This window comes from Cervus elaphus, chromosome 19, assembly GCF_910594005.1.
Source record: "Cervus elaphus chromosome 19, mCerEla1.1, whole genome shotgun sequence".
Taxonomy (NCBI): domain Eukaryota; kingdom Metazoa; phylum Chordata; class Mammalia; order Artiodactyla; family Cervidae; genus Cervus; species Cervus elaphus.
The window spans coordinates 31,896,326-31,909,463 of NC_057833.1; the positions used below are offsets into that span (position 1 = coordinate 31,896,326).

At 41.5% G+C, this 13,138-nt stretch overlaps 1 protein-coding gene across 1 annotated transcript in view; it reads right to left on the minus strand.

Moving 5' to 3' along the window:
- GNB4 (G protein subunit beta 4) overlaps positions 1-4,580 on the minus strand; it is a 67,813-nt gene extending 63,233 nt beyond the window's left edge. Inside the window, exon 1 of the mRNA XM_043875404.1 lies at positions 4,360-4,580. The gene's annotated coding sequence lies outside the window, so the exon portion shown is untranslated. The remainder of the gene's footprint in view (positions 1-4,359) is intronic.
- Positions 4,581-13,138: the final 8,558 nt, after the last annotated feature.

Below are 13,138 nucleotides of genomic sequence, written 5' to 3' on the forward strand. Positions count from 1 at the left end.
TGGTGTGCTGCAGTCCATGGGGTCGCAGAGTCGGACACAACTGAGTGACTGAACGGAACTGAGCCCCGGAATTTGCCATTTAGATTTGGGCAAACTAGCTGGGCTCACTGCTACTAGCGTGTCATTAGTTCTAGCCCTTTCATTACACAGAGTTAGGAATTATATGCATGTCTGTATGAATGGATATTTTAATCACAAGTTCATATGGATAAACTCTTAATTCCCACCCAACATTGCTGAGGTCTTCACTGCCTTCTTCTACTTCCTATTTTCCCTTCTACAGTGAAAATCCTAGTTCCCAACATAGCAAGTAATTTACTCATTTGCTTAGTCCTACAATACACACAGAATAGTTGTAAAATTGCTATGTCTCTACCTCTATACATAACAGCCTACTACACCTGGTTCAAGATTTCTTGTTTTTATTTTTGTCAGTCCTTTTATCTTAAGTTAAAGGTATATAATCAAATTCTGTGTTAAAAGTTTACTTGGATTCATTTTTTTTTTATTCTGAGAATTTGTTATTAAAGTATAGTCAGTTCATCTGCTGCTGTCTGTATTCAATTTTGGAAGTTTTTTACCCTCCCAACCTTTTTAATTTCATTTTTAAAAAAATATAAAATATTAGAAAGTTTCCAAAACTCGTAACTACACAAAAAGGTGTAATCAGAGCATAGCCACTCCCTCCACCATCCCTTTTACTTTGTTCCTACCCATTCCCCATAGGTAACTAATTAGTTTCTGGTTATCTCTTCTCTATTTACTTGTGCTATATCAAAATATATTGTTTTCTCCATGTGGAACAGAGAAATGGGACAGAACACCGGATCAAGAAAGCATTTTAAGATGGAAGACATAACAGAATGTTTGCATTATAATGTAAATGATTCCACAGAAACTGAAATTGAAGATGTAGAAGGGACAGGATAACTACAGAAGGAAATAACCATCAAAATTCCTTCTGGTTTAATTTGAGGGACACTGAAGGATTCCCATATTCCAAAATAGACTGCCATCCTGTTTGTAACCTTCCAAATTACTAATATCTATGGCTCTAGAGAACTCACACAAAAATAGGGTTATTATTTACAAGGATAATTAAGCTAACGCAATCTACTAATGTTGGGCTTCCCTGATGGCTCAGTAATAACGAATCCACCTTCCAATGCAGGAGATATGGATTCAATCCCTGGGTCAGGAAGATCCCCTAGAGAAAGAAATGGCAACCGACTCCAGTATTTTTGCCTGGGAAATCCCATGGACAGAGGAGTCTCACAGAAGAGTTGGACACAACTTAGCAACTAAACAATTACAACCTATTAATGTCAGTAGGAGAAATTCTGCCCTGGCAAGAGGGAAGTTTCAAACTTGAGCTAGACATTTAAGAGGAAAAGAGGTGAGAAGAGAATGACTAAAACGAGGATCTGTAAAATAGCACTGACAGATAATAACGATCACGCTAGAAAAATAAACTCACATCTCTTGGAACCTCTTGGAAAATGTACTAATATGCTAATGAGTAACAGGGTTATTCCTCATGTCCTGATGCTATCAGTGTGGCACAGAGGGAAGAACATAAACTTCACAGAGAGGTCTGGCCTTAAATCCCAAATGAGTTACCTAACAGCTACATAACCACTGGCAAGTTATTACTTAACATCTCAGAGCCACAGTTTTCTTACCTGTAGAACTGGATAATGTCCCTTTTACCATGTTAACATAGGACATAAACAGAATAATGTACAGCACTGCCCCTGGTCCAGATGAGTGTGTGCATTCAGGTGTGTACGACTCTTTGTGACCCTATGGACTGTAGCCCACCAGGCTCCTCTGTCCATGGAATTTTCCAGGCAAGAATAATGGAGTGGGTTGCCATTTCCTTCTCCAGGGGATCTTCCTGAACCAGGGATCGAATTTGTGTCTCTTGCACCTGGCCCAGAACATATGTTTAATAAGTAGTTCCTATAATAAACACAGATTAACAAAGTAAAGTGTTACAATAACATGCCTGAAAGAATCAGTGAAATCACATCATCTCAGGCAGTATTTGGGGCTTTCTGGGTAGCTCAGCAGTGAAGAATTCGCCTGCAGCACAGGAAACATAGGAGACTTGGGTTCAATTCCTTCCTGGGTCAGGAAGATCCCCTGGAGGAGGTCATGGCAACCCACTCCAGTATTCTTGCCAGAAAAATTCCAAGGACAAGGAGCCTGGTGGGCTACTTAGTCCATGGGGTCACAAAGAGTTGGACACAGCTGATCACGCACATACGCAGGTGGTATTTGCTAAGAAAAAAAAATGTCCACATAATTCCAATCCTCAATTTTCAGAATGTCCCAGAATCTATTTTTAAAAGTGTAAAAATATGTGCTGACATACTAAAGTGCCAATGATTTAAAAGAAACCATTCTAGGGAGATGTTGATCAAACGTTAAAAACCTCTAGTTATAAGATGAATACCTTCTGGGGACTTAATGTACAACGTGGTGACTACAGTGTGGTTCAGATGGTAAAGAATCTGCCTGCAATGGGGGAGACCCAGGTTCAATCCCTGGATCAGGAAGATCCTCTGGAGAAGGAAATGACAACCCACTCCAGCATTGCTGCCTGGAAAATCCCATGGACAGAGGAGCCTGGCAGGCTATAGTCCATGGAGAGGCAAACAGTCAGACACAACTGGGCAACTAACACTTTCACTTCACTTTCATTGCATACTTGAAAATTGCTAGAACAGATCTTAAATACCCTACATACACACACACACAGCTAATTATAGGAGGGTGGATGTATTAACTAACCTTAACATCCATAATCATTTTGCAATTTACATATCAAATGATCACTTTGTACACCTTAAACTTACACAATGTTATATGTTAATTGTATCAATTATATCTCAATAAAGCTGGAGAAAATAATAATAGAAACTATTCTGCAAGTTAACTGCTAACAACTCAAAATAAACTAAGGAATGCCTACAGCTCACAAAGAAATGAACATAAATGTATTACAAGCAATATTACCCAATCTTATAATTTTATAAATTCGTATACACACAAGAGAATTAAAGACACTGAATAAAGTGATATTTTAAGTTTCTATTAATCTAAGTTAATTAAGTTTCAAATTAATCTACAAACCAAAATGTAACATGGACAGTCTTAAATGACCTTTAACTAAATAGTGAAAAATGCAATAAACTTTCAGAGCCTAGAATCAGTAATAACCCCAAAGCCCCACTCGTAAGAGTCTTAATATGCGCAATAGCAATGAGACTCAAAACATACAATTTTATCCTACAGACCGTCGTTTTCCTCGCCGACTAGTAATGACTTCTCTCTCATCTTAAATAATCGGTGTGTGGTCTATTTCTGTTCTAGAAGATGTGCTTAAAGGTCACAATCTCAGTTTGCAATAATACTAAGATGATTAGAATGCATCAACAATGCAATGCCGAAATGTCTTAAGAAAACTTTCCAATAGGGTGCTAATCCACAGATAGAGCTTGTGGAGGGAGAAAGACGCATCCACACCCTTTAATAAGAGAAAAGGAAGGAGTGGGGAAAAAAGGGAGAAAGAGAGAGAAGCAAAATAACAAAGCACTGCTTCCATAAACAAATTAAAGTCTGTTCTTAAACTTTGGGAAATTCTATCTTCTTCTACCAAATAGCAATAAAACTACAAGGCAATCGTTTGTGTTTCGAAGCAGAAAAAGACTACGGAGAGAAAAGGAAAAAACATTTTATCATGTACTGAACTTACAAGTATTCAAAATCCTTAATCCCCACCTCCACCAAATATCCACCAAATATTGAGCATCACATCCTTTTCAAAATAAATCTAACATGAAAGCACTGGACTCATTTTTAGCACTCGGTAGAGAACTTTTATATCTCCCAGCGCTCACCACCCAATAACCCTTCTGGGCAGCCCTGAATAACCGCTATTCTCGGGACAAACACGAGCTCTCGTTCCAGTGCCCCGGAGGGGCCTCCGGGCGCGGAGAGGAACTAGGGGTCTGGAGGCCAAGGACCACTGACCGCCCCCTCGCTGCCCAGAGCCAGAGGTCCGAGCCTCCCAGGAAGTGCCCGAAGCGGCGGCCGAGCGGAGGTCCCCGCACCCCAGCGGAGTGCCATCGAGGCGCACCCGCCCCGTCCCTCCCAGGCAAGATCCGCCTCCCGGAGTCCCCAGTCTTCGAGTCAGGAGGGACCTCGCCGACCCCGCGCCGCCTTCCCGAGCCGGGTTCCGCCCGGGCGGCCCCGCGCCGCCTCCCGGGCCGGGTTCCGCCGGGGAGGAACCGCGGCGCCTCCTGCCCCCGCGGGGCGCACCGACGAGCCGCAGCTCGCGCGGCCGCCGCTTACCTAGAGGGAGCTGGGGCCCGCGTGGACTGGGGGTGCGGAGATCGGCTAGGCGCTCAGCCGCCCCTGGCGCGCGAAGCCGGCGTGCAGAGCGCAGTGCACCGCGGAGCCCAGCGCCGCGGAGATCCGCCGACCACACCCAGGCCCGCGCCGCCCAGCAGCCAACTCCGCGGCGCGCGGGGCCGGGGCGGGGACGTGGCTCGAGGCGCAAGGCGCGAGGCACGAGGCGCGCGGACTCGGCGGGGACGCGCCGCGGGCGCGCGCAGATCCTGGAGCTTGCGCGTCCCGGTTGGGGGGCGAAAGCTGCTGGCGCGGCGCGCAGCTTTTGCTTCCTATTTTTTCTCTCGTTTCCTGCTAGGAGAAGAAAAACATTAATTCCCCGGGCAGTTTCGTTTTCTTGGTGCGGCGCCTGGACTCCGAGCACACTTCTGAGGAGCGCCCAAGTGGTGCGGCCGGTTTCCTTCCTGCCACAGCGCAGGCCTCAGCTTGCTCGTGGGCTGGATAGAGGGGCTGACTTAGGAGACCTCAAGGTCCCATTTAGGTTTCACATTCTGTGAACTGAAGCCCCGAGTCTTCCAAAATTGCCTTGGGATCCCAGCTCTATCGTCGCTAGTTGTGTGACGGTATACCGTCTCATGGACTGTCATCGTGGGCAAAGTAGGGCTAGACTACCTACCTCATGAAGGTGCGAAATTTTTTAATGAGGTAACGTTTGCACAGAGCCTGCCTCTGAATAAATGATCAACGCTTGGAAGTTATTGTTACTGCTGTCGCTGATGAAACCGGGCCTTCCAGATAACCCTGTCAATTCGCTCATCTCTGCATGAGTTAAACATCACAGGCAACCGACTTTTTCCAGATTTCTAGGGCTGTTTTATGTTTAAAATCATAAAATGAATGCATCTACCCAGTTTGCTTCCTCTGAAGTCAGTACCGCCCGGGAGCAATTTTCCTCTCCCCCCACCCCCATCTTTCTTCTGAGTTAATTCCAGTTTGACAGACTGTTGCTATAGCATTCCTTCTCTGACGTCAAACAATTTAAAGAAACAGCCCTGGGTAGCGAAAACTGCAGAGGAGTTCTTTGTGGAGTTTCTGTGCTGAAGAAACGTTCGAACAATATCATGAGAGAACTTTAATACCTCCGCAGCCCTCTATTTCTTCTTCAGCAGCTCCCCACCATCACCTGGAATAAATTTTTTAGTACCTTCATGATGAGCACACCCTGACTGCAGCAGAGGAGAAGATGTGACCGTTTTGTAGAAAAGCCAGACCATGACAAAAATGGAAACAGCTGTGGATGATGAAATTATAGGTGGTTCCCCCCCCACCACCAGATTTTTATTTTTCTTAATGTGGCGTGCTTGTTTTCATTAAGAAAAAGGAGGAGACATGCCAAATCTTCTACATATATGTGTCTGAAAAGCTGATTGGGACCTGAATAGTTTGCAGTCGTTAACTATTTATGTTTTATTAATCAAATCCTGAGCATTATCATTGTCATGTTTAAGAGGAAGCAAAGGGAAATTATTATTTAAGGGACTCCTGTTATGTACCAGGCTCCCTGCTTTCTTACATTGTACTTAATTCTCATACTAATTTTTCAGTGTGCAGTCTATCCCTGTCTTACAGATCAAAAAAATCAGGCTCTGTGAGATTAAGTAATTTATATAGAATTGCACAGTGTCACAGACTTTATATGGAATCCAGATTGTATCGACTCCAATACCCACTTTCTTTCAGATTCTTTTTGCGCTGGCACTTAACAGATATTACAGGTTTTTGAGAGGTGGTTGGGTTAAGATTATCAGTTGAAAAGCAAGTTGCTGGTATTTAGGAAAACCCAGTGGAAAGTATTGAGTTATTCTCTTCCAGGAACGATTAGGGAAAATATAAATCAACAGCTCCTAAACACAAAAACCTGAAAAAAAAAAGTTACAAGAATTTTACTGCCCATTATTTGAAGATTTATGAATAAGTTACACAAAATGATCACTTCAACCTTCCTGAAAATTTGATGTGGACCGAGAAATTACTGAAAGAATAAAGTCCAAGTACAAAAAAGGAAAGTTAAATTATTATCCAAACTAGTTCACTTCCAAGAATATTATATTTCTGTTTTGCCACATCTGCACATTTCTCTGAAAAGAACACTTACTTGTTAAAGGACAAGCCTGTATTACAAATCTGAAAGTGGAGATGATGAAAAGAATTTCTGTAGCAGGAATAATGTCCTAAAAACACAGCGATACATCTAACTGATCCAGCAATTAGTAACCTTTCAAGAAAGAGAGAGAAGGAAAGAAAGAAAGAAGGAAGAGAGAAAGGTAGGTATTATTAATATTCTTCAAGCCTGTGGATTTGTGTAGACAATTGTGTAATGATGTATCCTTCCTGCTTCTAATAATTAAATCCAATGTTATTGTGTTTAGATGCCACTGGCTGGTATTTTGATTTCTAACTCGTTAACCCCATGTTGGCAAATCCTATTCTGTTAAAAGAGGGTGGTGGGGGGTTCCCCTAGAGAACCTTGGAAGTCAAAATTCCTGTCTGTTTCATCCTTGTGTTCTCTGTGATTTTAACAGAATACCTTGTAGATTCTAAGTACTCAGTGAACAAATGAATAAATAAAGGCACCTGGCTACTTCTTTTACTCAACCTTCATACCTACCTCCCTCAGGCCTCTACTCAGACTCATAGAAAGGAGAAGAGTGATCATTATTTTTCTGGGAGTTCAATTGTCGTTGCTTCTGCAGGGAGTTTTGCTCGCTTATAACCAAGTTCAGAAAAGCTCTGCTGTTGGTTTCTATATTGGATGAATCTGAAACTGATTCTCAGCAAGCTACGGTAGAATCCACAGTGCATAGGTTCATAACCTTGGCTTTTAAATCATCCCCTCAGTTCAGTTCAGTCGCTCAGCCGTGTCCGACTCTTTGCGACCCCGTGAACCGCAGCACGTCAGATCTCCCTGTCCATCACCAACTCCCGGAGTCCACCCAAACCCATGTCCATTGAGTCGGTGATGCCATCCAACCATCTCATCCTCTGTCGTCCCCTTCTCCTTCTGCCCTCAATCTTTCCCAGCATCAGGGTCTTTTCAAATGAGTCAGCTCTTGGCATCAGGTGGACAAAGTACTGGAATTTCAGCATCAGTCCTTCCAATGAACACCCAGGACTGATTTCCTTTAGGATGGACTGGTTGGATCTCCTTGTAGTCCAAGGGACTCTCAAGAGTCTTCTCCAGCACCACAGTAAAAAAGCATCAATTCTTCAGCGCTCACCTTCCTTTATAGTCCAACTCTCACATCCATACATGACCACTGGAAAAACCATAGCCTTGACTAGACAGATCTTCATTGACAAAGTAATGTCTCTGCTTTTTAATATGCTGTCTAGGCTGGTCATAACTTTCCTTCCAAGGAGTAAGCGTCTTTTAATTTCATGACTGCAATCACCATCTGCAGTGATTTTGGAGCCCAGAAAAATAAAGTCAGCCACTGTCTCCACTGTCTCCCCATCTATTTGCCATGAAGTGATGGGACTGGATGCCATGATCTTAGTTTTCTGAATGTTGAGCTTTAAGCCAACTTTTTTACTCTCCTCTTTCACTTTCATCAAGAGGCTTTTTAGTTCTTCTTCACTTTCTGCCATAAGGGTGGTGTCATCTGCATATCTGAGGTTATTGATATTTCTCCCAGGAATCTTGATTCCAGCTTGTGCTTCCTCCAGCCCAGCGTTTTTCATGATGTACTCTGCATATAAGTTAAATAAGCAGGGTGACAATATACAGCCTTGACCTACTCCTTTCCCAATTTGGAACCAGTCTGTTGTTCCATGTCCAGTTCTAACTGTTGCTTCCTGACCTGTGTACAGATTTCTCAAGAGGCAGGTCAGGTGGTCTGGTATTCCCATTTCTTTCAGAATTTTCCGCAGTTTATTGTGATCCACACAGTCAAAGGCTTTGGCATAGTCAATAAAGTAGAAATAGATGTTTTTCTGGAACTCTCTTGCTTTTTCAATGATCCAGTGGATGTTGGCAGTTTGATCTCTGGTTCCTCTGCCATTTAGAAATAGTCTAGTTTTTTTTTTTTTTTTTTTTTTCTGAGCCTACTTTGCTGTCAGACAATGCCAAGTACATTATGAAGAACACAGCAGTCAAAGTGTACAACAGCCCAGTACAGGACTGTTGTATGTGTTGTATACATTCCAATCTATTGTAGTCAGGATGACACCAAGTTCTATACATGACATATACTTTATAGAACTAAAGTAACAGGTTTTCTTCTAACTACAACTAAATAGTTCAAAAATGTTAATGGAAATTGTTTTAACAGGATTTGCAGCAGAGTTCCTTAAGGATGTAAGAAGCAAATCCTTAGTAGACTCTAAGAAGTGAGTTTGTGTGTTGTCTCAGATATCCTTAATCCTGGGCAGTCATGTCCAAACCCTTCCCTCTTGCTCACACACATTGCATTTTGATATCAGCTCTTTTTACAGTTTATATTTTGAGCCTGCCTTTACTGTGTTCTTCTGATCTGTTCTCCTAATACAAATAAGTTAAAGCTCTTGCATCTGTCTTCCCAGGTTCTCTAATGGCAATTTGGGTCTATTGTCTATATGCACATCAGTGATCTTAGTCACTGTACTTGATTAATGATGTCTGTCTCAGGCATAGGAGGGGAAACAGAATCACCCAAGCATATATTTGCTGCTCTAGGTCCTATGGTTCATGTCTCTGGAATCTGTTATTGAAAATGGACAGGCAAAGTGGAAAGAATACTAAACTGCACATCAGAAGACCTGATTTAGAGCTTTGGCTCTTGTACTAAATATCTGTGTGAGCAGATCATAACCTGCCTGCATTCTGTCTTCTTCAGGATACAAAGTGGGAGTGCTGGATCTTAACAGGGTTGGCAAATAGCAGTGATGCCATCACTCAGTACTGTGCCCGACGTATAACTTCACTAATCAGAAAAGGGCTCTTTCCCTCTAAGCCTCATTACCATCCCCCAAATTCTTCTGAATACAGGTATCCCCCAACCTTTTCAACAGTTTATACCACTTGACATTTATGAAAGACCTATATTGGAATCTGTTTTTTTACTAACTGAAAGAAATCCGAGAAGGATTTTTGCTTTTATGGGGAAAAAAAGGCAAAAGGCGAAAATAGCATTCAGCATTTGTTTTCCAACAGCGCTGGCAGAGGCAGTGCACACCCGAAGCAGCAGGGAGTGCGGCACCCCCCAGTTCCTTTCCTGAGAAATACAGTCAGCATCTCAGCATCCAGCCTCCATAGCTTTGAACTGTGTCTGTGGACATCTGGGCTTTATTTTGTGCTTCATTAGCAAGATGGGTCCTAACATAATTACTTCTTCACTTTAGACCACTTTGGCTTACAAATGGTTTCCTAAGGTTCTGCTTTTGAATAGTGGGGGAAACCTGTACCACACACCAGGAAGGCACTCTGATCTACTGGTTTATAAGTGAGAAAAAGCATTGTATCAGGGGGCTTTCCAGGTGGCACTAGTCGGGGACAGCCCAGGTGGTGCTAGTGGTTAAAGAACCCACCTGCCAATGCAGGAAGTTTAGAGATGTGAGTTTGATTCCTGGGTCCGGAAGATCCCCTGCAGACAGGCATGGCAACACACTCCACTATTCTTGCCTAGAGAATCCCATGGACAGAGGAGCCTGGTGGGCTACAGTCTATGGGGTCGCAAAGAGTTGGACACAACTGAAGCGGCTTAGCACTCGTGCATGCATGCTGTGTGACCAGCCTTCTCCAAACTTAGTGGATTAGCACAACAGCAATTGTTTATGTTGCTCACAAAAGCCTACTTAGGCAGGGCTCTGCTGACACTCTGCTGTGTTCTGGAGAGTGTCATTTAGTTTGACTCTATGTTCAAGATGGCTGTGTGATATGGCTGGCACTATTGGGCTGGCTGTTGGTTAGAAGAAGATCAGCCAGGGTCTTTGTTCCTCTAAAGTTAGGCCTTTCCGTGGGCTACTTGGAATTCCTTATGCTATAGTGGCTGGGTTCCAAGAGCAAGTCTTCTAAGAGAACGAGGAAATGCATAGCAGTTTTATGACTTAACTTTGGGAAGCATATACTGTAGCTTTCAGCATTCTCTCTTGGTCTAAATAGTCACAAATTCAAGTCATAGGGACATAGATCCCTCTTTAAGAAAAAAAATTTTTTATTGAAGTATAGTTGATTTACAATTTTGTGCCAATCTCTGCTTTACCACAAAGTGACTCAGTTATTTACATATACACATTCTTTTTTATATCCTTTTTCATTCTGGTTTATCACAAGATGCTGAATATAGTTCCCTGGGCTATACATTAGGACTTTGTTGTTTATCCAGTATAAATGTAATAATTTGCATCTACCAACCCCAAACTCCCAGTCTATCCCTCTTCCCCACCTCCCCTTGGCAACCACAAGTCTGTTCTCTATGTCTATGAGCCAGTTTCTGTTTTGTAGATAGATTCATTTGTGCCATACTTTAGATTCCACTTATAAGTGATATCATATGGCGTTTGTCTTTCTTTTTCTGACTGACTTCATTTAATATGATAATCTATGCTTGCATCCATGTTGTTGCAAATATCGTTTTGTTCTTTTTATGGCTGAGTAATATCCATTGTATATAGGGACATAAACCTCTTGATGGAGGAGTAGCAAGGTTCTAGAAGAGCATGTAGGTTGACACCTATTGTTGCAGCCGTTCTTGAAAACACAATCTGCCATGAGCATATTTTCTGACCCTGGATTAATGTGTGTATCTAAAAATCTAAAATTCTACTTTTCCATTCCTTTTTCCTGTTTAACATTGCTTTTGTTTATTTATGCTAATATCTAATAGATATTTTAAGCAATGGAAAATGTCTTGCTTTCTATGCTAGTTTGGTTTTTGGGCTTTAAAAATATTTTTTAAAATTATGTTGTGAAATTGATCTTTTTCTTTTGGTACTTGGTTCTGTGATTTTAAAAACATGTACAGATTCCTGTAACCATAACTACAATCAGGATACAGGACAGTTCTATCATCCTCCCCAATTTTCTCATGCCATCCTTTTATTATTATTATTACTATTATCTTACCTCCCTCCCTAACTCCTAAAAACCATTGGTCTGTCTTCCGTCCCTACAGCCTTGTCTTTTCGAGAAGGTTATTAATATATAAATGGAATCATACTGTATGAAACCTTTTGAGACCAGCTTCTTTCACTCAGCCTACTGCCTTGTTCCATCTCATTACTGTGTAGTAGTCCCTGGTATGGAAGTACCACAGTTTACCTATTCACCCAGTCAAGGGCATTTGGAATGTTTTCCAGTTTGGGGCAATTATGAACAGAATTTCTATAAATACTTATGTACTATCCAAATGGCAGTGTTTATGTTAACTTATGTTTTCATTTTTCTAGAGCAGATAGCCATGAGTGGGATATTTGTATTACATGGTTAGTGTATGAGAAGCTGCCAAATCATTTTCTGGAGTGGCTGGTCCATTTTTCATTCTCAACCAGCAGTGGATGGGGAGTTCGAGTTGCTCTGAGTCCTTGTCAGTGCTTGATATTGTCAGTGTTTGTTTTTTTAATTTCAGCCTTTCAAATAGGTGTGTAGTGGTACATCATCATAGCAGTTCATTACTGTAAATTCTTCAGTGTCATGCATACATGTTATCTCCTGCCTTTCCCTACCTTGATCCAGTCCATGCATTTCTGTCAAATAAGTTTTCCTATAACACAATACTGATTAGATTCATTCTTGGCTCAGAGAACCTGCAGCGCTTTCCAATTACTTACTGAACTGAATATATCTGCCTTGCAAGGCCTTACATAATCTGACTCCAACCTGCTTTCCCAGGTTCATCTTTTACTTCTTTATTTTTCTCTCAATCTAGTCCTTTTGTTCTTCTGAGAGGAGGTTCTTTGCCTTCTCATCTTTGTCAGTGCTGTTCCCAAAACTGTCTCTTCTGGCCTTTCTTCTATATTTCTCAAGAAAAAAGAACTTGAGGGGACTGTCCCTGATTCTCTGTGCCTGGAATACCACCATGAAATACCATGCAATCTATCCCAGCCACTCTCCCCAGACTCTTCGATCACCCTCCTGGGCAGGTCAGCAAATCCAGGACCGGCCGGTATCCAGCTGAGAAATGTCTCCTTTGCTGATATAGACCAACTACGTTCCCAGTGATTCTACTTGGAAATAATGATATCATCTCACGTCTATCTTACCAGTTCTCTGAGAGGTTTTTGAAACATTTTTGAGATTTGAGATTAATGACATGGTAATTTTTCAAAGACTTTTCAATAAAGCATGAAGAACTCTGATAGCTGTCAACAATATGTCACTTCCCTTCAGTAAATGAAAGCTGAGAAAGAATAATTTAATAATATTATTAGTTTCCTGAAAAAAAAAAAAAAAAAAAACAGTTGCTTTTGTCTGATACCAAGTCACCTACCCTGGACTTCAAACTCTACTTATGAAGTTTAAAAAAAAAAGAAAGGAGATATATAAATCAGTTATTACTCTAAACATTTTTATCTAACTGTTGAAGAGACAGCATTCTCAATAACGACATTAACAAACCTGCTCTTTAGAACAAGCCTCTAAGGTTAAGGGAATGATTTTAAAAGCCTCTACTTGCTCCAAGGATTAAGAGAAAAAGGTTTATTTGTTTTGTCTCAGTCATATTTTCTAAGTGGACCAGAATATCGAAATAATGTTTTTCAAAGCCCATATAAATTCTAAGAAAGTTAAATGAAATCGTTAATGATA